General features: G+C 46.2%; 1 protein-coding gene across 1 annotated transcript in view; it reads left to right on the top strand.

Moving 5' to 3' along the window:
* The first annotated feature begins 635 nt into the window (after positions 1 to 635).
* Positions 636 to 25,044, top strand: part of LRRC32 (leucine rich repeat containing 32) — a 54,666-nt gene continuing 30,257 nt past the window's right edge. The window contains exon 1 of the mRNA XM_063951253.1: positions 636 to 807. The gene's annotated coding sequence lies outside the window, so the exon portion shown is untranslated. The remainder of the gene's footprint in view (positions 808 to 25,044) is intronic.

The raw sequence follows: 25,044 nt of genomic DNA, 5'->3' as shown, positions 1-25,044 counted from the left end.
TGCAAAAGTACGTAAACCACCAAATAGTGATTTCCACATTTCAACGTTGAATGCTGAATCTCCCCCATGTTGTCATAACATCACAGAACAGCACTGGTGGAGCAGGAAGATTTGAGCTGGGCATTGGCCATACGCCCCCCCCCCCCCCCCCCCCGCCCCCTTGCGCCACGGGCAGCAGCACAGGTTGCACACCACTGGTTAAGATCTCTTTAGCCCTATCTCGGAAAGAGATCATCAGGTCACCACAGGCTGAGGTCATAACTGTAACATACAAAATAGTTATGCCCTTATTTATCAATAAGTGATAAATTTCACTGTGAGTGATAAATTGCACCAGCCAATCAGCTCCTAACTGCCATGTTACAGGCTGTGTTTGAAAAATGACAGCTAGGAGGTGATTGGCTGGTGCAATTTATCACTCACGGTGAAATGTATCACTCATTGATAAATAAGGGTATTACTTTGATAACAAGAGTACTTGTCTGATTCAAGCGTTTGCCTTCTGGGTTAAAGTTTCACTTTAACAATGATTTAAATAATGACAGCCCCAGTCCCTCCCCATTAACACTTCTAGCACTATGACCTAGTACACATCCTGCTCTTAACATAAATTAAAGCAGGCAGAGTCCCATATAAGGATATCAGGATATTTCCCTTAAAATGTCTTAGTTCCTGTTCAGTTAGCAAAGTTTCCAGTCAGACTTCCCACATAGGAACAACCAGCCACAGGGATGAATGACTCCAGGGAATCTGCAGAATTACTCCATACAAAACCAAGGGACCAAGTCACCCTTCACCATAGATAAGGTAACAAGTGATGTACTGCCTGCCTGCGCAGAGGGGGCTTATTCTCAGTGCATGAGACCATGGCTGCTGCTATCTCCAGAGCAGATTCACTTCTACATTACTGATGGATACTGGGATTTGCTTTTTTCCCCATGGTTTATTAATATAACTTTTCATGTTGCTTTGCATGCAGCTGTTGTAAAGAGAGATCGACTGGTGTCTGTGTGCAGAACTACAAGTACCACACTGCTCATCTGTACTTCCTAGCAGATATTCTGCATCATATTATATTTTAGGGAAGAGGTACACAAGCCATGAATTTCCAGCAGCTGTAGGTCACAAGTCCTTGTCAGCTTGCTGGGACCTATAGTTCCACTGCAGATGGGAGAACACGTGCTGCCTCTGCCTGTTCTGGGTGGGGGTGTGTGGGTGCTAGTTGTTTGGTGGAGAGGAAACAATGTTTAAGGCTTCACTTTTTGTCAGCTGGGATAGCAAACAGTAAATGCAACAGTATAATCCGTTGTGTTGGCTGTCTGCTGTTCAGCATAGAGTGTGTGCTACAGTATGTTGTATCTAGCCAGCTGCATACTGTATGTTGTGCAGTTGTTTCTGCATTTTATGGTCAATTTATAGTGTAGTGTTATCTTATTGCACAGTGCTGCTTCCATAACACAACACACAACTATTGTGCCATTTGCACTGTACTCCTGACATACTGTACTGTACTGCTAACACACTGTACTGTACTCCTGACATGCTGTACTGTACTCCTGACATGCTGTACTGTACTCATGACCCAATGTAATATGCTGTACTCCTGACACACTGTACTGTACTCATGACCCATTGTAATATACTGTACTCCTGACATACTGTACTGTACTGCTAACACACTGTACTGTACTCCTGACATGCTGTACTGTACTCATGACCCAATGTAATATGCTGTACTCCTGACACACTGTACTGTACTCATGACCCAATGTAATATGCTGTACTCCTGACACACTGTACTGTACTCATGACCCATTGTAATATACTGTACTCCTGACATACTGTACTGTACTGCTAACACACTGTACTGTACTCCTGACATGCTGTACTGTACTCATGACCCAATGTAATATGCTGTACTCCTGACACACTATACTGTACTTATGACCCATTGTAATATACTGTACTCCTGACATACTGTACTGTACGCCTGACATGCTGTACTGTACTCATGACCCAATGTAATATGATATACTCCTGACACGTTGTACTGTACTCATGACCCACTGTAATATACTGTACTCCTGACAACATACTGTACGCCTGACATGCTGTACTGTACTCCTGACGTACTGTACTGTACTCCTGACATACTGTGCTGTACCCATTACCCACTGTAATATACTATACTCCTGACATGCTGTACTGCACTGTACTGCTAACACACTGTGCTGTACTCCTGACATACTGTACTGTACTCCTCACATACTGTTCTGTACTCCTTACGTACCATGCTGTACTCCTAACATACCGTGCTGTACTCCTGACACACTGATGTGTACTGGTGACATAACCACCCTACAATACTTTTCTCCTGAGATACTGTGCTGTACTCCTCAGATGCTGTACTCCTGGCACACTGTAATGTACAGTACTGAACTCCTGACGTACTATACACTGTACTTCTGGCATACTGCACTGTACTCCTGACGTACTGTACTGTACTCCTGACATACCCAACAATACGTTTCTCCTAACATACTGTACTGTACTCTTGGAATACTTTACAGTACTACTGTACACCTGATATACTGTGCTGTACTGTACTGAGGTTTAATGTATGTTTGAAGAAGCTTAAGAGCCGAGAGGACCTTTCAATAATTATACATATACATTTATCTGCCATTATAACGAGGAATATATTCTAGTAAATAAAATACATGATTCCACATCAGATCTATAGCTTGTGATTGTGCAATTCTCTGCGTGTACCAAAATGACATCAAGGATCCGTTTTACTGACTCAGCGATATGGTTCTCCAAAGCTCTGAGCCACAGATAGTAATATATTACTGTTATTACAGACCACACTGTGCGCAGTGCTGAATATGTGGGCGGTACAGTACAGGTAACCAGGGGTGCCACAGATATATTACTAATATATTACTGTTATTACAGACCACACTGTGCGCAGTGCTGAATATGTGGGCGGTACAGTACAGGTAACCAGGAGAGTTCTGATTCACTACTGTGTCAACTCAAAACATTCATTTCTGCCTGTTATGTACAGAGAGAATATCAGGCAAGTGTTTAATAAATACTAATGTCTTAGTACATAGGGGGTTATAAACCTGGATGCAGGGCGGGGTGTCCCGAACAGGGGCACGCCGGGACCGTTTTTGGGGGGCGGCGGTCTGACAGTGCAGCCAGGCTGCGCTATCAGGGGTCAACCTTAGTTCCAATGCGTCTGCAATCTAATTCTGGGGGTCCTTGCCCTGAGCTGGGCATGTGAGGAGATGAACGCAGATCTGGGTGCGTATGCAGCGATCTGCGTTCATCTCTGAATTAGGCCCTTAGAACGTACTGATTTTCTTTCTACTTTCCCTTTGTGCATTTCAGCAAAATCTTTATAGAAGGAGAAAGAGGGATTTTCTTCCGTTGTCCCCTGATATGACCCCTGTGCACTGCAGGGGAGGCAGATGTAACATGTACAGAGAGAGTTAGATTTGGGTGGGGTGTGTTCAAGCTGCAATCTAAATGGCAGTGTAAAAATAAAGCAGCCAGTATTTACCCTGCACAGAAACACTATAACCAACCCAAATCTAACTCTCTCTGCACATGTTACAACTGCCCCCCCTGTAGTGCACATAGGGGGTAATTCAGACCTGATCGCACGCTAGGTTTTTTCTCCGCGCTGTGATCAGGTCACAACTGCGCATGCGTATGCACCGCAATGTGCAGGCGCGTCGCGTTGCACGGGTACAAAGCGGATCGTTGCTGTGCGATGGGTTTTACGAAGAATCCATTTGCACAGCCGATCGCGAGGAGATTGACAGGAAGAAGGCGTTTGTGGGTGGCAACTGACCGTTTTCTAGGAATGTTTGGAAAACGCAGGTGTGTCCAAGCGTTTGCAGGGCGGGTGTTTGACGTCAATTCCAGGCCCGGACAGGCTGAAGTGATCGCAAGGGCTGAGTAAGTTCTGGGCAACTCAGAAACTGCACAAAACTTTTTTATACTGCTCGGCTGCACATGCGATCGCACACTTGCAAAGCTAAAATACCCCCCCCCCATAGGCGGCGATTATCTGATCGCAGCGCTGCAAAAAATAGCTAGTGAGCGATCAGATCTGAATTACCCCCTTAGTTAAAGTTGCAGGAAGAGATTTACAAGCAATTATTTAATGTCACTGACTTTAAGGTGCAGTTCGTAACCCTGGATAACAAATTTGCCAAAGTAATCCTGCCAGGACACCCCCAAACCAGTAATCATTCTGTACAGCAGGGGACGGAGCTGATTACAAGTGTTGCAGATATCGCAAAACTGTCTAAAGGGGGGTATACACGGGAGAGATGTGTGCTGAGCGAACCGCTCAGCACACATCTCTCCCACCGCTCAGCACAGCGCAATGTCTGTTGAGCGATGCGGGGGGAGGACGGGGGCCGCTCATTTCACCCAGCAGGCTCAATCTAGCAGCGGCGATAGCAATGGGCGGGGCTGCACATCGCTATCGCTGAGGGGGCTACACACCAGTGATCTGTGCTTAAAATCTAAGCAATCTAGTCAGATTGCTTAGATTTTAAGCATGGATCTCTCCGTGAGTACCCCCCTTTAGAATTACTTCCAGTAACTGACAATAGCAATGGGAATTTGGGTAACTGCCTGTTCACTGGCCTATAACGAGATAATTATATCACTGTACACTGTAATCAGAGTATATAATGACTTTGCTATAATATCAGTAGGAGCGAAATGAATGAGATTACTGGCACACATGTGACATGGAAAACACCTAATTCATTTATACCTAGTGGCTATCATTATCAGTGTGCGGAAAGGGCCATAGGAGGATCTGCAGCTGACTTTCTTATGCACATCAGAGAGGCTAGATATCAACGTATGTCACAAAGTGCAGGCACACAATGCATTCACAGCCGGGCTGTAGTGACATACTTAGGAGAGACATAGTGTGTGTGTGTGTGTGTGTGTGTGTGTGTGTGTGTGCGTGCGTGCGTGCGTGCGTGCGTGCGTGCGTGCGTGCGTGTGCGTGTGTGTAGGTGATACTGCATGTAACAGGCTAAGTAAGTGATACTGCAGATAACAGGCTAGGTAGGAGATACTGCAGGTAACAGTCTATGTAAGTGATACTGCAGGTAACAGGCTAGGTAGGAGATACTGCAGGTAACAGGCTAGGTAGGAGATACTGCAGATAACAGGCTGGGTAAGTGATACTGCAGCAGGTAACAGGCTGGATAGGTAATATTGCAGATAACAGGCTAGGTAGGTGATACTGCATGTAACAGACTAGGTAAGTGATATTGCAGGTAACAGGCTAGGTAGGTGATACTGTATGTAACAGGCTGGGTAAGTGATATTGCAGGTAACAGGCTAGGTAGGTGATACTGCAGGTAACAGGCTAGGTAGGTGATACTGCAGGTAACAGGCTAGGTAAGTGATACTGCAGGTAACAGGCTAGGTAGGTGATACTGCAGGTAACAGGCTAGGTAAGTGATACTGCAGGTAACAGGCTAGGTAGGTGATACTGCAGGTAACAGGCTAGGTAGGTGATACTGCAGGTAACAGGCTAGGTAGGTGATACTGCATGTAACAGGCTAAGTAAGTGACACTGCAGGTAACAGGCTAGGTAGGTGATTCTGCAGGTAACAGGCTAGGTAGGTGATACTGCAGGTATCAGGCTAGGTAGGTGATACTGCAGGTAACAGGCTAGGTAGGTGATACTGCATGTAACAGGCTAAGTAAGTGATACTGCAGGTAACAGGCTAGGTAGGTGATACTGCAGGTATCAGGCTAGGTAGGTGATACTGCAGGTAACAGGCTAGGTAGGTGATACTGCAGGTATCAGGCTAGGTAGGTGATACTGCCAGTAACAGGCTAGGTAAGTGATACTGCAGGTAACAGGCTAGGTAGGTGATACTGCAGGTAACAGGCTAGGTAAGTGATACTGCAGGTAACAGGCTGGGTAAGTGATACTGCAGGTAACAGGCTAGGTAGGTGATACTGTATGTAACAGGCTGGGTAAGTGATACTGCAGGTAAAAGACTAGGTTGGTGATACTGCCGGTATCAGGCTAGGTAGGTGATACTGCAGGTAACAGACTAGGTAGGTGATACTGCGGTAACAGGCTAGGTAGGTGATACTGCAGGTAACAGGCTAGGTAGGTGATACTGCTGTAACAGGCTAGGTAGGTGATACTGCAGGTAACAGGCTAGGTAAGTGATACTGCAGGTAATAGGCTAGGTAGGTGATACTGCCGGTAACAGGCTAGGTAGGTGATACTGCAGGTAACAGGCTAGGTAGGTGATACTGCAGGTAACAGGCTAGGTAGGTGATACTGCGGTAACAGGCTAGGTAGGTGATACTGCAGGTAACAGGCTAGGTAAGTGATACTGCAGGTAATAGGCTAGGTAGGTGATACTGCATGTAACACACTACGTAGGTGATACTGTATGTAACAGACTAGGTAAGTGATACTGCAGGTAACAGGCTAGGTAGGTGATACTGTATGTAACAGGCTGGGTAAGTGATACTGCAGGTAATAGGCTAGGTAGGTGATACTGCAGGTAAGGTAACAGGCTAGGTAGGAGATACTGCAGGTAACAGGCTAAGTAAGTGATACTGCAGGTAACAGGCTAGGTAGGAGATACTGCAGGTAACAGGCTAGGTAAGTGATACTGCAGGTAACAGGCTCGGTAGGAGATACTGCAGGTAACAGGCTAGGTAGGAGATACTGCAGGTAACAGGCTAGGTAGGAGATACTGCAGGTAACAGGCTAGGTAAGTGATACTGCAGGTAACAGGCTAGGTAGGAGATACTGCAGATAACAGGCTAGGTAGGAGATACTGCAGGTAACAGGCTAGGTAAGTGATACTGCAGGTAACAGGCTAGGTAGGAGATACTGCAGGTAACAGGCTAGGTAGGAGATACTGCAGATAACAGGCTGGGTAAGTGATACTGCAGCAGGTAACAGGCTGGATAGGTAATATTGCAGATAACAGGCTAGGTAGGTGATACTGCATGTAACAGACTAGGTAAGTGATATTGCAGGTAACAGGCTAGGTAGGTGATACTGTATGTAACAGGCTGGGTAAGTGATATTGCAGGTAACAGGCTAGGTAGGTGATACTGCAGGTAACAGGCTAGGTAGGAGATACTGCAGGTAACAGTCTAGGTAAGTGATACTGCAGGTAACAGGCTAGGTAGGAGATACTGCAGGTAACAGGCTAGGTAAGTGATACTGCAGGTAACAGGCTAGGTAGGAGATACTGCAGGTAACAGGCTAGGTAGGAGATACTGCAGATAACAGGCTGGGTAAGTGATACTGCAGCAGGTAACAGGCTGGATAGGTAATATTGCAGATAACAGGCTAGGTAGGTGATACTGCATGTAACAGACTAGGTAAGTGATATTGCAGGTAACAGGCTAGGTAGGTGATACTGTATGTAACAGGCTGGGTAAGTGATATTGCAGGTAACAGGCTAGGTAGGTGATACTGCAGGTAACAGGCTAGGTAGGAGATACTGCAGGTAACAGTCTAGGTAAGTGATACTGCAGGTAACAGGCTAGGTAGGAGATACTGCAGGTAACAGGCTAGGTAAGTGATACTGCAGGTAACAGGCTAGGTAGGTGATACTGCAGGTAACAGGCTAGGTAAGTGATACTGCAGGTAACAGGCTAGGTAGGTGATACTGCAGGTAACAGGCTAGGTAGGAGATACTGCAGGTAACAGGCTAGGTCAGTGATACTGCAGGCAACAGGCTAGGTAGGAGATACTGCAGGTAACAGGCTAGGTAGGAGATACTGCAGATAACAGGCTGGGTAAGTGATACTGCAGCAGGTAACAGGCTGGATAGGTGATATTGCAGATAACAGGCTAGGTAGGTGATACTGCATGTAACAGGCTAGGTAGGTGATACGGTAAGTGATATCAGGAAACAGTGTGCCCTTGTATGTATCTTCCACGTCGTGCAGCAACACATAAAGCTCCGTTAGAGTGAGATGAGGTCCCATCAGAGAGTCACACTTGTATTCCCGGGATCCAGCTGCTGTCTCAGATGTAAGCTGCTTCCCGTTGGTCTGGTGGGTCATCCAAGTATACCGCTCCTACCCAGCTAACGCGTTCCGATGAGAAGTTATCTTTTTTCAAAGCTGCAAACACAAATTAAACTACGTTAACTTAAAATCAAGCAAATTGAAATGAACTTAAGTTAAAGTTAATTCACATCTGACATTTTTTTCCCTTAAAAAAAAAAAGTTGATTGCAATTCAGTTTTGCAGACAAACGTCGGGTGTTTTTGCACAGCTCACATTCAGGAACCTCATGCACACATCTGCAGGCGATGCTGAACCACATGCATCTGTCCGCTCGCAGCTGAAGTGGCGTAACTGGGAGATAACGCAGGTTATGTTGGCGTGCATGTGTTGGGGGTACAGTTACAGAACTGTGGGAAATGCAGAGTTGCGTGTGCGCTTACATACATATGTTTTCAGAGGACCTCTTGCAGCAGAGAGAGAGGTGGCGCTTAGGCGCACTGATAAAGATGGCGGCTATGAATCCAAGCGCAAGGTGCAGCCACATACTGTATATAGGCATAGATGCATACAATATAGAAAAGTGAGAAATATGTAAGTGCGCAGCCAGCAGCAGCTGGTATAGGGATGGTCAGATCCCAGAATATAATAGAATAAAAAAAAAACACAGGTACCAGCGCTGGCTGTAAGAGTTATATAAGGACGGTTTGCTGAATAAAATGTCAATTTATTAAATCATTTAAAAAGACAGGTATAAAGTCCTGTTATTAATCAGGATAACACTTAAAATATAGAATATAATAGTACCCACTGGGTATAGTCACTTATACATCCACTCTCCTTTGGGACATATGCAGATTTACACGGCTAGGACAGTCTCCAAATAGCAATCACTGTAGCAGCAGATAGTTACCGGTTTCCACAGATGAGATGTTAAATGGCATCAGCTTTAGGAAGGGTCCATTGCTAGCTGTTGGTGTGGATCCGGTTCTTTATCCTTGGGGAATAAATCCCAGTGATAGGAGCAAAGTCCAAACGAATGCCGAGAGTGTCGAGAGTGTCAGAGACCAATGTGTCGTGGAGTAGTGCCCAGGTGGGGTATAGAGCTCAACGCGTTTCGCTGGCAACAAGGTGATCCAGCTTCCTCAGGAGCATGCTCCTGAGGAAGCTGGATCACCTTGTTGCCAGCGAAACGCTTGGAGCTCTATACCCCACCTGGGCACTACTACAGTGATTGCTATTTGGAGACTGTCCTAGCCGTGTAAATCTGCATATGTCCCAAAGGAGAGTGGATGTATAAGTGACTATACCCAGTGGGTACTATTATATTCTATATTTTAAGTGTTATCCTGATTAATAACAGGACTTTATACCTGTCTTTTTAAATGATTTAATAAATTGACATTTTATTCAGCAAACCGTCCTTATATAACTCTTACAGCCAGCGCTGGTACCTGTGTTTTTTTTTTTTTTTTTTTTTATAGATGCATACAACTCTGCGCACGGATGCAGAGCAGGAGAGAGCCTGGCCGGGCCCAGGTACTTTTCAGGGGGTATGGCCTAATTGCAGGAGGCGTGGTCATGCACCCTTAGAATAAAATACAGAAAAAATAGTAGTGTAAGCGCTTCCCTGGCCACACTGCAGCACAGCACGTGCTGGGTCGAGGAGTGGAGCTCCAGCTGCTGCTGCCAGGTAACGGGGGGAGGACCAGGACACCCGCTGGGCACCTCCATTAGACCTGGCCTTGCCCCCCGCTATACAGTGCTGAGATTACCAGCATTATAATGCAGAGAGGGGCTACGATGACGAGATATGGGCGGTGGCGGGCAGACTAGGGCAGCTTCAGGAGACTTTAATACTCTTCTGGGCAACTGGGGTTGCCACCCGAGATCCACGGAGCCTCCTGATCATTCTGGGAAAATAGGTAAGTCTGCTTGATAAGAATATTTAAATTGGATTTGAGGGACGGAAAAGGCGCATTGTGGGGACACAATGTTCATTGTAGAACCAATGAGCTGTTTTCTCCCTGCACAATGCTCCCATTCCATCCTACATCGTGTGCTCACACATTGTATAGGACGCACCCATACAATTCCTTACCCACTCTCCTAATATTTGTCCGAGAAACTCAGGGAGTCCCCGCAAACTTCCGGTAGAGCGGGTCACCCTTGCCTATCCCACCCACTTCCTAGTAAAATGGGATTTGTGCGGAAGCGAATCTCACCAAAATATGTCATCTTGGGAAGATGTACTCAGCCTTGAGGAGTGATAAAGTAGAGATAAAGTAGCAGCCAATCAGCTCCTAACTGACATGTTACAGGCTCGGTTTGAAAAATGACAGTTGGGAGCTGATTGGCTGGAGCAACATTTATCATACGCAACAAGTTTTATCATTCACGAGTTTTATCACTCGTTGATAAATAGGCCCCTTTATCCCTCTCTCTACTTTATCACTGTCCAAGGCTTAGTACATCTGCCTCTCTAAGCTTATCCCATACTTACCTACTCTCCTGGAATGGCCGGGAGGCTCCCAAAAATTGAGCGGCGCTCCCTCTTCCCTCCCCCTGGGAAAGTGGACAAGTCTCCCAGCGTCTCCCGCATCCTTCCACCCACTTACCGAGCAAAGTGGACGGACATTGTGGCCGATGATGTGATTCCCTTCCCCCCTCCCCCGCATCACCCACTGCTGTGCCAACCTGGCTGCCCCCCTCCCAGGGGGTACAGCCAGACAGTTGACAGCTATGCCTTATTCCCACTCCTGCTGTACGACTTTGCGACATAGCATAGCACCGAAGGGGTCAAGTGCCATTGGGGAGATTACAAAAATTGTCAAGTTTATCAGACCCGACCTCATTGGGATACATATTTGGCAGTTATTACATTACTTTGAATATGCAAATATTAAAAGCAGCTTTTTTACACGAGGCCAATTCCACTTCTAAATTGTGGTGTCCCTTTAACAATGGTTCATTCTTTCCCTTCTAGTGACACGTTCCTGAAAAGTACAGTATACCGTTAAAGTTTTTAGCCTGGGAACCGACTGGGTGCCTTTAATTAAAATGACACAAATGTGCAATAAACAAACCATTGATATAACGTACAGTGCTCCTACCGAACCTGTCTCTGCAAAGTCCACCCCAGGGCAGACAAAGCCATGAGAAAAATATAGATGAATAACAGCGTAAACTACAAAACACTAATGTTATTGTTATTATAAGCATCACACAAAGCAACTTGTCTGACATAAAATGTAACCGCACCGTCCTGCCCACCTTCCCACTTCAGGAAAAACTAGTTTTACTCTCTGGCTGTTGGGGATCCCTGCGTCGTCAGTCGCTACCATATCGTATGATAAATGGCCAGGGATTAGCAGTCTGCAGGGAGGGAGCAGAGAACCTACTGATACTACTGTTACATTGGTCCTGTCCTTATAAACAGAGAACCGGGAAACACCCGTGACAGTAAGTCATCTCATTTGCCTGTTCTTGCATGCCAGCATTTTTTATTGAGTTGCGCTCTATAGTTTTGTTTCATGCTAATTTCAATAGGAGGGATTATTTGGGGACAGTAAGGCGGTGAGCAGGCCCCCTCTTCTCTGTGCAGGTCTCTGCAAAAATGGCCGCTGCACCATTTCCCAAGTGATTTGTGCTGCTGCAACGCGGGACTTTGGAGACGTAAGTATTTAAACATGGGTGCACAGACTTAGCGGCCCGAGTGTACCGTGTATCCTGCATCCATTATAGAGACGCCAATGGTAAGAGGTCAGAGTTCAGCAAGGATTGGTGTAAGCGCTGGGGGTGCATACCTCCCAACAGTACCACTTTTTGGGGACTCTCCCATCATCCAACCATCAGGCCAGAGGCAGAACTCTGGGAGGCAATGGAGTCAGCTGCCGCCGGGCTCCAACTTTGAAGGGGGGCACCTCTCCTCCTGTTCCGTGTGTTCAGCGACATTAATCAATTAAGTTAATTGACAGCAGCCGGTATCTCTTCCGTGGCCGACTTCCCCACTAGTCACTGCACCTTACAAATCACACCCTCTTTATTATAGATATACTGGAAGCAGACACTTTACTGATGAAGCTATTTGCTCCTATAAAGGAAGCATGAGAATTTTAATTATATGAAGTTATTTCTCTGACAATTACAAGTAACTTCATGTAGTTAGAATTCTCATACTTCCTATGCAAGAGCAGATATCTCCATCAGTAAGGTGTATGCTTCCAGTGTAATAGGTTGGGGGTTCTAATCCTGGATATGACACTTGCAAATTAATTGTCAGAGAAATAATCAGCATTGTGAGTGACTGAGCAGATCTATGTAGTGTGTGGCTGGACCCCTACATAGATCTGCCTAGTTGCAACGGGTTTTGTAGTAGCTTCATATAGTTAGAATGAGAGATGAGCGGGTTCGGTTTTACTCGGATATCAAAGCGGCATCTTATTTGCTCACGGATGATATATAGGAAGGGAGGGGGGGGGGCACCAATATTTTTCTTGCCTCCGGGCAACTGGGACAAACTTACGCCATTGCATCAGGCTGCAGAAGAAGGTGGGACTGTCGCATGTGCAGGCCACTGTGTCTCTGCAACACATATCTGGGGGTGCTGGACACACACCCCCAGAGTGATGAAAATACATGTTCCCTTCCTGCGAAGTCACGCCCCCTTTTTGGTTCTAGGATTCTTTCAACAAATGAAATGTTGTGAGGGGGGGGGGGCTGATAACTTTCAAAGTGGTGTAAATGGCCATTTTCACCAGGGCCAGATTAAGGGCCACATGTGCATGGACTGAAAATGTTCAAGGATCGATTCTATACTAAATAGCTGTGACCAGTGCTGGGTGGGTGTTGCCAGTGCTGTGTAGGTGTGGCCATGACCAGTACTGTGTGGATGTGGTCAGTGATGTGTGGGCACGGTCAGTGCTGTGTAGGTGTGACCAGTGCAGTGTGTCCAGTGTGGTGTGGGCGTGGCCAGTGTTGTGTGGGCGGGGCCAGTGGTGTGTGGTCCTGCACACTTCCTACACTGCCAGTTCGTGTCTCCCTAAATACATAAAAATAGAACATACAGTATATTGCATAATTTTCTGAGTAAAAAAGTAAAACAAATGTATTTCTTATAATTTATTGCTGACTGTGTGGCCAGATAGGTAGCTGGCTATCACCATGCTGCAATAATGATGGGCCTTTTTTTATGTGGAGGCCTGGACCTCAATGTGTTCCATTGTTAATCTGGCCCTGATTTTCACCCAGGCCACTGTTTTATAGATGGAAGTAATTTTATTTCCGTACATTCAGCAGTACATTTGTTTGAACTCCTGACAGGAATCAGGCTTAGGGGCAGATGTACTAAGCAGTGAAAAGAGTGGAGAAGTGAGCCAGTGGAGAAGTTGTCCATGGCAACCAATCAGATGCTCTGTATAATTTCATAGTATGCAAATTATAAATGTTACGCCAATGCTGATTGGTTGCCATGGGCAACTTCTCCACTAGCTCACTTCTCCACTCTTTTCACTGCTTAGTACATCTCCACCTAAATCCTGCCACTTTGGAAGGAATGAAGTGCTCTATTTTTACCTCAATATTTGGGATTTCAATCATCAGAAACATTTCAGACACAAACGGTCTGAAGAAGCGGGCAACCGTCCCATGAAACGCGTAGGAAAAGTTTATGCAGAAGTGATGTACGCTGTATCGGATTTGCACATTTTAAGACACAGATGTGATTGCATTTATGATCTATGATGAATCCGTAATATATACAGGTATTTAAAAATAAATATATCATACAGTACATTCTTCAATTGGGGGAACCTGCTCCAAAAAGGACTTTATCTACATTGGATCTTGTTGTAGAGGATCTGGGGCCTAATTCAGATCTTGCAAGTGCAAGGGCCTAAATTGTGCTCCTTTCAGAATGCAGTTAAAGACCTGGAGGGTGCGGGAACGGGGCATCGACACTGTGTTTTGTGGGCGTCGACACTCCATTTAAGGGGCGTGGTCCGAAGTTGCTGGGCAGGTTGCGGCGGCTACGTGACATCACACGCAGCTGCTGTGACCCTTAACATGGCGGGTAGCCGTCTGCCTTCGGGGGGGCTGGATCGGCATGTGGAATGGACATGCCCTGTGCTGGGCTTCCCCCCACATGTCAAAGAATTGGATCATAGATGTGCATTTTCTTGCACATCTACGATCATGTCTGAATTCCCCCCATGGATTCTTCTTCTCCTTTCAAGGCAGCAAACACCACAAATTGGGCGGATTTAAATTCCCAAATGATTAGGGCTCTGGTCCTTGGGTTAAATCAATGGATAGACAGTGTCTAGTCAATACATCGAGCCATATGGACGGTATGGTCAAAATGTCGACAGGTAAAAAGGTTGACTGTGTTTATGGTCGGTGGGGACAAATGGTCGATAGGTTCAAAAGGTTGACATGAGGTTTTTTTTGTTTTTTTGTCAACTGTTTGCTTCATTTGCCATCCACGTGGACCCCGTTGACCTTTGGTATCTGTCAACCTTAGACACAGGCGACATTTTCACTGTGGACCTTTTGATCCAGTCAACCTTTGGCATGTCGACCATATGGAGTTGACCTATTGACTGTCTATCTATTATATACCAAAACTCTGGTCCTTAACCGCTGAACATTTATTTGTATGCCTGATCACAGACAGAAACACTGATTATTCCGATTTCTCTGACGTCCTAGTGGATGCTGGGGACTCCGTAAGGACCATGGGGAATAGCGGCTCCGCAGGAGACTGGGCACAAAAAGTAAAGCTTTAGGACTACCTGGTGTGCACTGGCTCCTCCCCCTATGACCCTCCTCCAAGCCTCAGTTAGATTTTTGTGCCCGAACGAGAAGGGTGCACACTAGGTGGCTCTCCTGAGCTGCTTAGTGAAAAGTTTAGTTTTAGGTTTGTTATTTTCAGTGAGACCTGCTGGCAACAGGCTCACTGCATCGAGGGACTAAGGGGAGAAGAAGCGAACTCACCTGCGTGCAGAGTGGATTGGGCTTCTTAGGCTACTGGACACCATTAGCTCCAGAGGGATCGAACACAGGCCCAGCCATGGAGTCCGGTCCCAGAGCCGCGCCGCCGGCCCCCTTACAGAGCCAGAAGCAAGAAGAGGTCCGGAAAATCGGCGGCAGAAGACATCCTGTCTTCACCAAGGTAGCGCACAGCACTGCAGCTGTGCGCCATTGCTCCTCAGCACACTTCACACTTCGGTCACTGAGGGTGCAGGGCGCTAGGGGGGGGCGCCCTGAGCAGCAATAAAAACACCTTGGCTGGCGAAAATACATCACATATAGCCCCCAGGGCTATATGGATGAATTTTAACCCCTGCCAGAATACACAGAAAAATGGGAGATAAGGCCGCCGAGAAGGGGGTGGAGCCTATCTCCTCAGCACACTGGCGCCATTTTCCCTCACAGCTCCGCTAGAGGGAAGCTCCCTGGCTCTCCCCTGCAGTCACTACACTACAGAAAGGGTTAAAAAAGAGAGGGGGGCACTAATTAGGCGCAGTATTAAAAATACAGCAGCTATAAGGGGAAAAACACTTATATAAGGTTATCCCTGTATATATATAGCGCTCTGGTGTGTGCTGGCAAACTCTCCCTCTGTCTCTCCAAAGGGCTAGTGGGGTCCTGTCCTCTATCAGAGCATTCCCTGTGTGTGTGCTGTGTGTCGGTACGTTTGTGTCGACATGTATGAGGAGGAAAATGATGTGGAGGGGAGCAAAATTGCCTGTAATAGTGCTGTCACCCCCTAGGGGGTCGACACCTCAGTGGATGAACTGTTGGAAGGAATTACGTGACAGTGTCAGCTCTGTATAAAAGACAGTTGATGACATGAGACAGCCGGCTACTCAGCTTGTGCCTGTCCAGACGTCTCATAGGCCGTCTGGGGCTCTAAAGCGCCCGTTACCTCAGATGGCAGATACAGACGCCGACACGGATACTGACTCCAGTGTCGACGGTGAAGAGACAAATGTGACTTCCAGTAGGGCCACACGTTACATGATTGAGGCAATGAAAAATGTTTTACACATTTCTGATACTGCAAGTACCACCAAAAAAAGGGGTATTATGTTCGGTGAGGAAAAACTACCTGTAGTTTTCCTGAATCTGAAAAAATTAAATGAGGTGTGTGATGATGCGTGGGTTTCCCCCGATAACAACTGATAATTTCTAAAAAGTTATTGGCATTATATCCTTTCCCGCCAGAGGTTAGGGTGCGTTGGGAAACACCCCCTAGGGTGGATAAAGCGCTCACACGCTTGTAAAAACAAGGGCTCTACCCTCTCCTGAGATGGCCGCCCTTAAGGATCCTGCTGATAGAAAGCAGGAGAGTATCCTAAAATGTATTTACACACATACTGGTGTTATACTGCGACCAGAAATCGCCTCAGCCTGGATGTGCAGTGCTGGGTTGGCGTGGTCGGATTCCCTGACTGAAAATATTGATACCCTAGATAGGGACAGTATACTATTGCCTATAGAGCATTTGAAAGATGCATTTCTATATATGCGTGATGCACAGCGGAATATTTGCCGACTGGCATCAAGAGTAAGTGCGTTGTCCATTTCTGCCAGAAGAGGGTTATGGACACGACAGTGGTCAGGTGATGCGGATTCCAAACGGCATATGGAAGTATTGCCTTATAAAGGGGAGGAGTTATTTGGGGTTGGTCTTTCAGACCTGGTGGCCACGGCAACAGCTGGGAAATCCACGTTTTTACCCCAGGTCGCCTCTCAACATAAGAAGACGCCGTATTATCAGGCGCAGTCCTTTCGTTCCCATAAGGGCAAGCGGGCAAAAGATTCCTCATTCTGCCCCGTGACAGAGGGAGAGGAAAAAGGCTGCAGAAATCAGCCAGTTCCCAGGAACAGAAGCCCTCTCCCGCCTCTGCCAAGCCCTCAGCAAGACGCTGGGGCTTTACAAGCAGACTCAGGCACGGTGGGGGCCCGTCTCAAGAATTTCAGCGCGCGGTGGGCTCACTCGCAAGTAGAACCCTGGATCCTTCAGGTGGTATCTCAGGGGTACAAATTGGAATTCGAGACGTCTCCCCCTCGCCGTTTCCTAAAGTCGGCTTTACCGACGTCTCCCTCCGACAGGGAGGCAGTTTTGGAAGCCATTCACAAGCTGTATTCCCAGCAGGTGATAATCAAGGTACCCCTCCTGCAACAGGGAACGGGGTATTATTCCACACTGTTGTGGTACCGAAGCCGGACGGCTCGGTGAGATCGATTCTAAATCTAAAATCTTTGAACACTTACATACAGAGGTTCAAATTCAAGATGGAGTCACTCAGAGCAGTGATTGCGAACCTGGAAGAAGGGGACTACATGATGTCTCTGGACATCAAGGATGCTTACCTTCATGTCCCAATTTACCCTTCTCACCAAGGGTACCTCAGGTTTGTGGTACAGAACTGTCACTATCAGTTTCAGACGCTGCCATTTGGATGGTCCACGGCACCCCGGGTCTTTACCAAGGTAATGGCCGAAATGATGATACTCCTTCGAAGGAAGGGAATTTTAGTTATCCCTTACTTGGACGATCTCCTGATAAGGGTAAGATCCAGGGAACAGTTGGAGGTCGGTGTAGCACTATCTCAGGTAGTGTTGCGGCAGCACGATTGGATTCTCAAAATTCCAAAATCGCAGCTGATTCCGACGACTCGTCTTCTGTTCCTAGGGATGATCCTGGACACAGTCCAGAAAAAGGTGTTTCTCCTGGAGGAGAAAGCCAGGGAGTTATCCGAGCTAGTCGGGAACCTCCTATAACCGAGCCAAGTCTCAGTGCATCAATGCACAATGGTTCTGGGAAAAATGGTGGCTTCCTACGAAGCAATCCCATTCGGCAGATTCCACGCAAGAACTTTCCAGTGTGACCTGCTGGACAAATGGTCCGGGTCGCATCTTCAGATGCATCAGCGGATAACCCTGTCACCAAGGACAAGGGTGTCTCTCCTGTGGTGGTTGCAGAGTGCTCATCTTCTAGAGGGCCGCAGATTCGGCATTCAGGACTGGGTCCTGGTGACCACGGATGCCAGCCTGCAAGGCTGGGGAGCAGTCACACAGGGAAGGAATTTCCAGGGCTTATGGTCAAGCCTGGAGACATCACTTCACATAAATATCCTGAAGCTAAGGGCCATTTACAATGCTCTAAGCTTAGCAAGACCTCTGCTTCAAGGTCAGCCGGTGTTGATCCATTCGGACAACATCACGGCAGTCACCCACGTAAATAGACAGGGTGGCACAAGAAGCAGGAGGGCAATGGCAGAAGCTGCAAGGATTCTTCGCTGGGCGGAAAATCATGTGATAGCACTGTCAGCAGTATTCATTCCGGGAGTGGACAACTGGGAAGCAGACTTCCTCAGCAGACATGACCTCCACCCGGGAGAGTGGGGACTTCACCCAGAAGTTTTCCACATGATTATAAACCGTTGGGAAAAATTTGACAGGTATTGCGCCAGGTCAAGGGACCCTCAGGCAATAGCTGTAGACGCTCTGGTAACACCGTGGGTGTACCAGTCAGTGTATGTGTTCCCTCCTCTGCCTCTCATACCTAAGGTACTGAGAATTATAAGATGGAGAGGAGTAAGCACTATATTCGGGGCTCCGGATTGGCCAAGAAGGACTTGGTAACCGGAACTTCAAGAGATGCTCACGGAGGATCCGTGGCCTCTACCTCTAAGAAGGGACCTGCTCCAGCAAGGACCCTGTCTGTTCCAAGACTTACCGCGGCTGCGTTTGACGGCATGGCGGTTGAACGCCGGATCCTGAAGGAAAAAGGCATTCCGGATGAAGTCATCCCTATCCTGATCAAAGCCAGGAAGGATGTAACCGCAAAACATTATCACCGCTTTTGGCGAAAATATGTTGCGTGGTGCGAGGCCAGTAAGGCCCGACGGAGGAATTTCAACTGGGTCGATTCCTACATTTCCTGCAAACAGGAGTGTCTATGGGCCTGAAATTGGGGTCCATTAAGGTTCAAATTTCGGCCCTGTCAATTTTCTTCCAAAAAGAACTAGCTTCAGTCCCTGAAGTTCAGACGTTTGTAAAAGGGGTACTGCATATACAGCCTCCTTTTGTGCCTCCAGTGGCACCTTGGGATCTCAATGTAGTTTTGGGTTCCAAAAGTCACATTGGTTTGAAGTTGAACCACTTAAATCTGTGGAGTTAAAATATCTCACATGGAAAGTGGTCATGAGGTTGGCCTGGCCTGGGCCAGGCGCGTGTCAGAATGGGCGGCTTTATCCTGAAAAAGCCCTTATCAGATTTTCCATTCGGACAGGGCGGAATTGAGGACTCGTCCTCAGTTTCTCCCTAAGGTGGTTTCAGCGTTTCACCTGAACCAACCTATTGTGGTGCCTGCGGCTACTAGGGACTTGGAGGACTCCAAGTTGCTAGACGTTGTCAGGGCCCTGAAAATATATGTTTCCAGGACGGCTGGAGTCAGAAAATCTGACTCGCTGTTTATCCTGTATGCACCCAACAAGCTGGGTGCTCCTGCTTCTAAGCAGACTATTGCTCGTTGGATTTGTAGTACAATTCAGCTTGCACATTCTGTGGCAGGCCTGCCACAGTCAAAAATCTGTAAATGCCCACTCTACAAGGAAGGTGGGCTCATCTTGGGCGGCTGCCCGAGGGGTCTCGGCTTTACAACTTTGCCGAGCAGCTACTTGGTCAGGAGCAAATACATTGTAAAATTCTACAAATTTGATACCCTGGCTGAGGAGGACCTGGAGTTCTCTCATTTGGTGCTGCAGAGTCATCCGCACTCTCCCGCCCGTTTGGGAGCTTTGGTATAATCCCCATGGTCCTTACGGAGTCCCCAGCATCCACTAGGACGTCAGAGAAAATAAGAATTTACTTACCGATAATTCTATTTCTCGTAGTCCGTAGTGGATGCTGGGCGCCCATCCCAAGTGCGGATTGTCTGCAATACTGGTACATAGTTATTGTTACCAAAAATCGGGTTATTGCTGTAGTGAGCCATCTTTTCTAGAGGCTCCTCTGTTATCATGCTGTAAACTGGGTTTAGATCACAAGTTATACGGTGTGATTGGTGTGGCTGGTATGAGTCTTACCCGGGATTCATAAATCCTTCCTTATTGTGTATGCTCGTCCGGGCACAGTATCCTAACTGAGGCGTGGAGGAGGGTCATAGGGAGAGGAGCCAGTGCACACCAGGTAGTCCTAAAGCTTTACTTTTTGTGCCCAGTCTCCTGCGGAGCCGCTATTCCCCATGGTCCTTACGGAGTCCCCAGCATCCACTACGGACTACGAGAAATAGAATTATCGGTAAGTAAATTCTTATTTACACCATCTCTGGGTCACCTATGAAACTGCTCAGCAAGCCTCATACTCCAGGTCATTGAAATACACATCGAGAACATCTCTTTACGTATACTGAAGGAGACAGCAGCCTCTACCTCAGGCATTCCCAACCACGGTCCTCAAGGCACACCAACAGTGCAGGTTTTAGTGATATCCAGGCTTCAGCACATGTGACTTAATTAGTCAGTTATTTTGATTTAACCACCTGTGCTAAAGCCTGGATATCACTAAAACCTCCACTGTTGGTGTGCCTTGAGGACCATGGTTGGGAATGCCTGCTCTACCTGATCTCATCAAGGGAACAGCTGTGCCACCAAGGTGGAATCGGCAATGTCTTGACCCCCCCCCCCCCCCCCCTTCCCCTTCCTCCTACAGCCTTGGGCTACTGGTGCCTCCCAAATGTTCCTAATTTCAGTCAAACACCATCTGGGAGATTTATCAAGTCTCGGAGAGATTTAGAGTGGAAAAGTTGCTCATAGCAACCAGCTTTTAACTGTAACTGTATTGTTCTAATTTGTGCCGTATGTACGGCGCTGCCAACCACTTGTGGCGCCTTATAAATGAAATTCAATAATAATAATCACCTTAATGTACAGTGTGGCATAAAATGTTTACAAATAAAGGGGCCCATTTATCAACTAGTTTCATATGATAAGTGATGCTCCAGCCAATTAGCTCCCAACTATCAACATATGACAGTTGGGAGCTGATTGGATGGAGCACACTTATCATATACAATGAGTTTTAAATAGCTAAAGCACATTGATAAATGGGCCCCCATGTATTATAATAATAATAATAATAATAATAATAATAATAATTAGCTACTCATTATTTACCATTGTAGTGTAATAATATAACATGTAGGTGGTGTTATGGTACTGCAATTAAATTACAGCTGCTTAGTAATATACAGAGACATAACACGGTGTTTCTGCACAACGTCATGCCGAGGGGGTGGGTCCAACATGTGGAGGGGGCAGGGCCGGTAGCTCCAGGACTTACAGCCCTACCGGAAGCATCCTCAAGATGCTCTGGGGGGGCTGTAAGAGCTGCGGTGTGCATGGCTACAGCGTTCAAAGGACACACCAGTGGCAGTGCAGCAGAGATTCCAGTTGCAGGTTGCCATTCCAAGCAACTTGCAGCCATATGCCAGGGCCATGTTTGAGCGGTGCCACCCACATCGCTCTGCACTCTGTGCAGTGGCACCGCTCGCACACCCCTAGTTGTGGCACTGGTAATATATGTAATGCATTTACTTATTAACATTTATTTATCAACATTTTTTTACAGCGTATAGCACCAGCATATTCCAGTGTGCTGTACAACTGGAAACAAGCACAGTCATAAAACGAGACTGGCTATTGTTAAAGACATTTTTCTGCCTATAAGTATGGCTGTAACATATAAATTTGAACCCTGGTATACAGTATATACATATATGTATAATGACGCCCCTCAGTCATTTGTGTTCGTAGTCTCCTGTTACAATGTGGAACAATACCTGACATGTCTTTGATCTTTCATTTCACCTGGAAATCACCTGGAATATTGGGGAAACCAGATCAGGTCAAACAGCTTCACGATTAGTGTGAGACAGCCAGAGAGCAGGAAGAGGTGACATTCCACCCCGGTGACATAAACGGATAGCTGAGCGAAACAATAATATGTTATGTGAAACAACATAACTTCTCTCATGTTTAATGAGCGGGGTAATTAATAGAGTTCCTGTGGCAGTCATATAAAAAAGGAGCTTAATCTTTTTATCGTTATTATAATTATTATTATTAATATTTAACATCTCCCAATTAAACATACAGCAGCCGATGCGGGAAAAGAAAAAGCATCGGTAACAATGTCTGCACTTGGCGTAGCTAGCAGGACAGAACGCTTTTCAATATCAACAAATGACAATTTTTCCTTAAGTGGTTGGTATAGTATGTGGAGGGCTGGATGAGCACTGATATAACTCACAATAGGTGGACCGTGTCCCCTTACCCGTTTCCTGGTGAAATGTTTTTGTTTTTTCTCTGTGCAGAAAAAAACGACGGTAAAAGCCATTTAAAAACAGGAAACTTCTTGGGTACAGATGAGAAATGAAGCAAAACATCCAGAGATTCTTTTGTTGAAATGCTCGAGGAAACGGCTGTGTGTGGGGAGTGAAACTCTGATAAACACATTTTACTTAGAAGACATCACCCAGTGAGGTCTGGGGTGAAGGGACGCAACATTAAATGCAGCCGCGTTTGTTATTAGGAAACTGCGCCAGATTGGTGCAGAGCAAATATTGGGAATCTGGCTCTGGTGATTTTCCTAGAGAGCCTCCGTACAATGGCCCTCATTCCGAGTTGATCGCTCGCTAGCTACTTTTAGCAGCCATGCAAACGTATAGTCGCCGCCCACGGGGGAGTGTATTTTCGCTTTGCAAGTGTGCGAACGCCTGTGCAGCCGAGCTCTGCAAAAACATTTTGTGCAGTTTCTGAGTAGCTCTGGACTTACTCAGCCCTTGCGATCACTTCAGTCCTTTTGGTGCCGGAATTGACGTCAGACACCCGCCCTGCAAACGCCTGGACACGCCTGCGTTTTTCCAAACACTCCCAGAAAACGGTCAGTTGCCACCCACAAATGCCCTCTTCCTGTCAATCTCCTTGCAACCAGCCATGCAAACGGAATTGTCGTAGAAGCCATCGCTGGGTAACGAAGCACTGTGTACTCGTACGACGCGCCTGCGCATTGCAGTGCATATGCATGCGCAGATTAGCCCCGTTATGCCATGATCACTGTGAAAATCCGTAGCGAGCTATTAACTCGGAATGACCCCAATAACATTTGTATTAGATTTATTATTTTGTTCTGTGTGCTACTGATATTAGTTTATAGTCTCTTCCCGTGTTTAGGGTTTGAGCTGTTGTCCGGCAGAGGGATAGCGTACGCTCCTGACCAGTGACAGTCAACAAGAGTATTAGGGGCCTGTTCATTACCCTTTAATTTCTACAAAAGTAGGTCAGACCCAGCAATGTGCAATAACTATTAATTATACAGAAGTAGCAGTTTCCGGGCACATGGAGACAGCTGATCCTCGGAGCAATGTTGAACTAAGGTATTTTAGTATCCACCACTGCAACTTGCAGCGAGTTGTATTCTATAATTGATGAGGGACCATGGGATATAACGATGAATCCTTTGGTCCTCTAAGCACCCCCCTAGTGACACCATTGTTACAGACAGAGGAAAGAACTGATAAAGCTTCACCCTGTTTAATAGATAGATAGATAGATAGATAGATAGATAGATAGATAGATAGATAGATAGATAGATAGATAGATAGATAGATAGATAGATAGATAGATAGACTGGTGATAACAGATATGAGATAGATAGATAGATAGATAGATAGATAGATAGATAGATAGATAGATAGATAGATAGATAGATAGATAGATAGATAGATAGATAGATAGACTGGTGGTGATAACAGATATGACATAGATAGATAGATAGATAGATAGATAGATAGATAGATAGATAGATAGATAGATAGATAGATAGATAGATAGATAGATAGATAGATAGACTGGTGGTGATAACAGATATGACATAGATAGATAGATAGATAGATAGATAGATAGATAGATAGATAGATAGATAGATAGATAGATAGATAGATAGATAGATATGACATAGATAAATAGATAGATAGATAGATAGATAGATAGATATGACATACATAGATATATATGAGCTACATAGATATATTGATAGATATATAAATTAGACCTACATTAGATAGAGAGAAATGTTTCAGATATTAGATAGATAGATAGATAGATAGATAGATAGATAGATAGATAGATAGATAGATAGATAGATAGATAGACTGATAACTAGTGATGAGCGGGTTCGGTTCCTCGGAATCCGAACCCCCCCGAACTACACCCTTTTTACACGGGTCCGAGGCAGGTTCGAACCTTCCCGCCTTGCTCGGTTAACCCGAGCACGCCCGAACGTCATCATCCCTCTGTCGGATTCTCACGAGATTCGGATTCTATATAAGCAGCCGCGCGTCGCCGCCATTTTCACTCGTGCATTGGAAATGTTAGGGAGAGGACGTGGCTGGCGTCCTCTCCGTTTATTAATGTTGATGCAAATATTTGTGCTTATTGCTTAATTGTGGGGACTGGGGAGCAGCAGTATTATAAAGGAGGAGTACAGTGCAGAGTTTTGCTGATCAGTGACCACCAGTTTTATCCGTTCTCTGTCTGAAAAACGCTCCATATCTGTGCTCAGTGTGCTGCATATATCTGTGCTCACACTGCTTTATTGTGGGGACTGGGGACCAGCAGTATATATAAGAGGAGTACAGTGCAGAGTTTTGCTGACCAGTGACCACCAGTATTATACGTTGTCTGCCTGAAAAACGCTCCATATCTGTGCTCAGTGTGCTGCATATATCTGTGCTCACACTGCTTTATTGTGGTGACTGGGGACCAGTAGTATTATATAGGAGTACAGTGCAGAGTTTTGCTGACAGTGACCACCAGTATATATATAGTAGTACGGTACGGAAGGCCACTGCTCTACCTACCTCTGTGTCGTCAAGTATACTATCCATCTAGATTCTATACCTGTGGTACATTTTAGTTTTGCAGT

Source organism: Pseudophryne corroboree, chromosome 2, assembly GCF_028390025.1.
Source record: "Pseudophryne corroboree isolate aPseCor3 chromosome 2, aPseCor3.hap2, whole genome shotgun sequence".
NCBI classification, from domain to species: Eukaryota; Metazoa; Chordata; class Amphibia; order Anura; family Myobatrachidae; genus Pseudophryne; species Pseudophryne corroboree.
The sequence above is the reverse complement of the archived record's forward strand: the minus strand, read 5'-3'. Positions and strand labels throughout refer to the sequence as shown.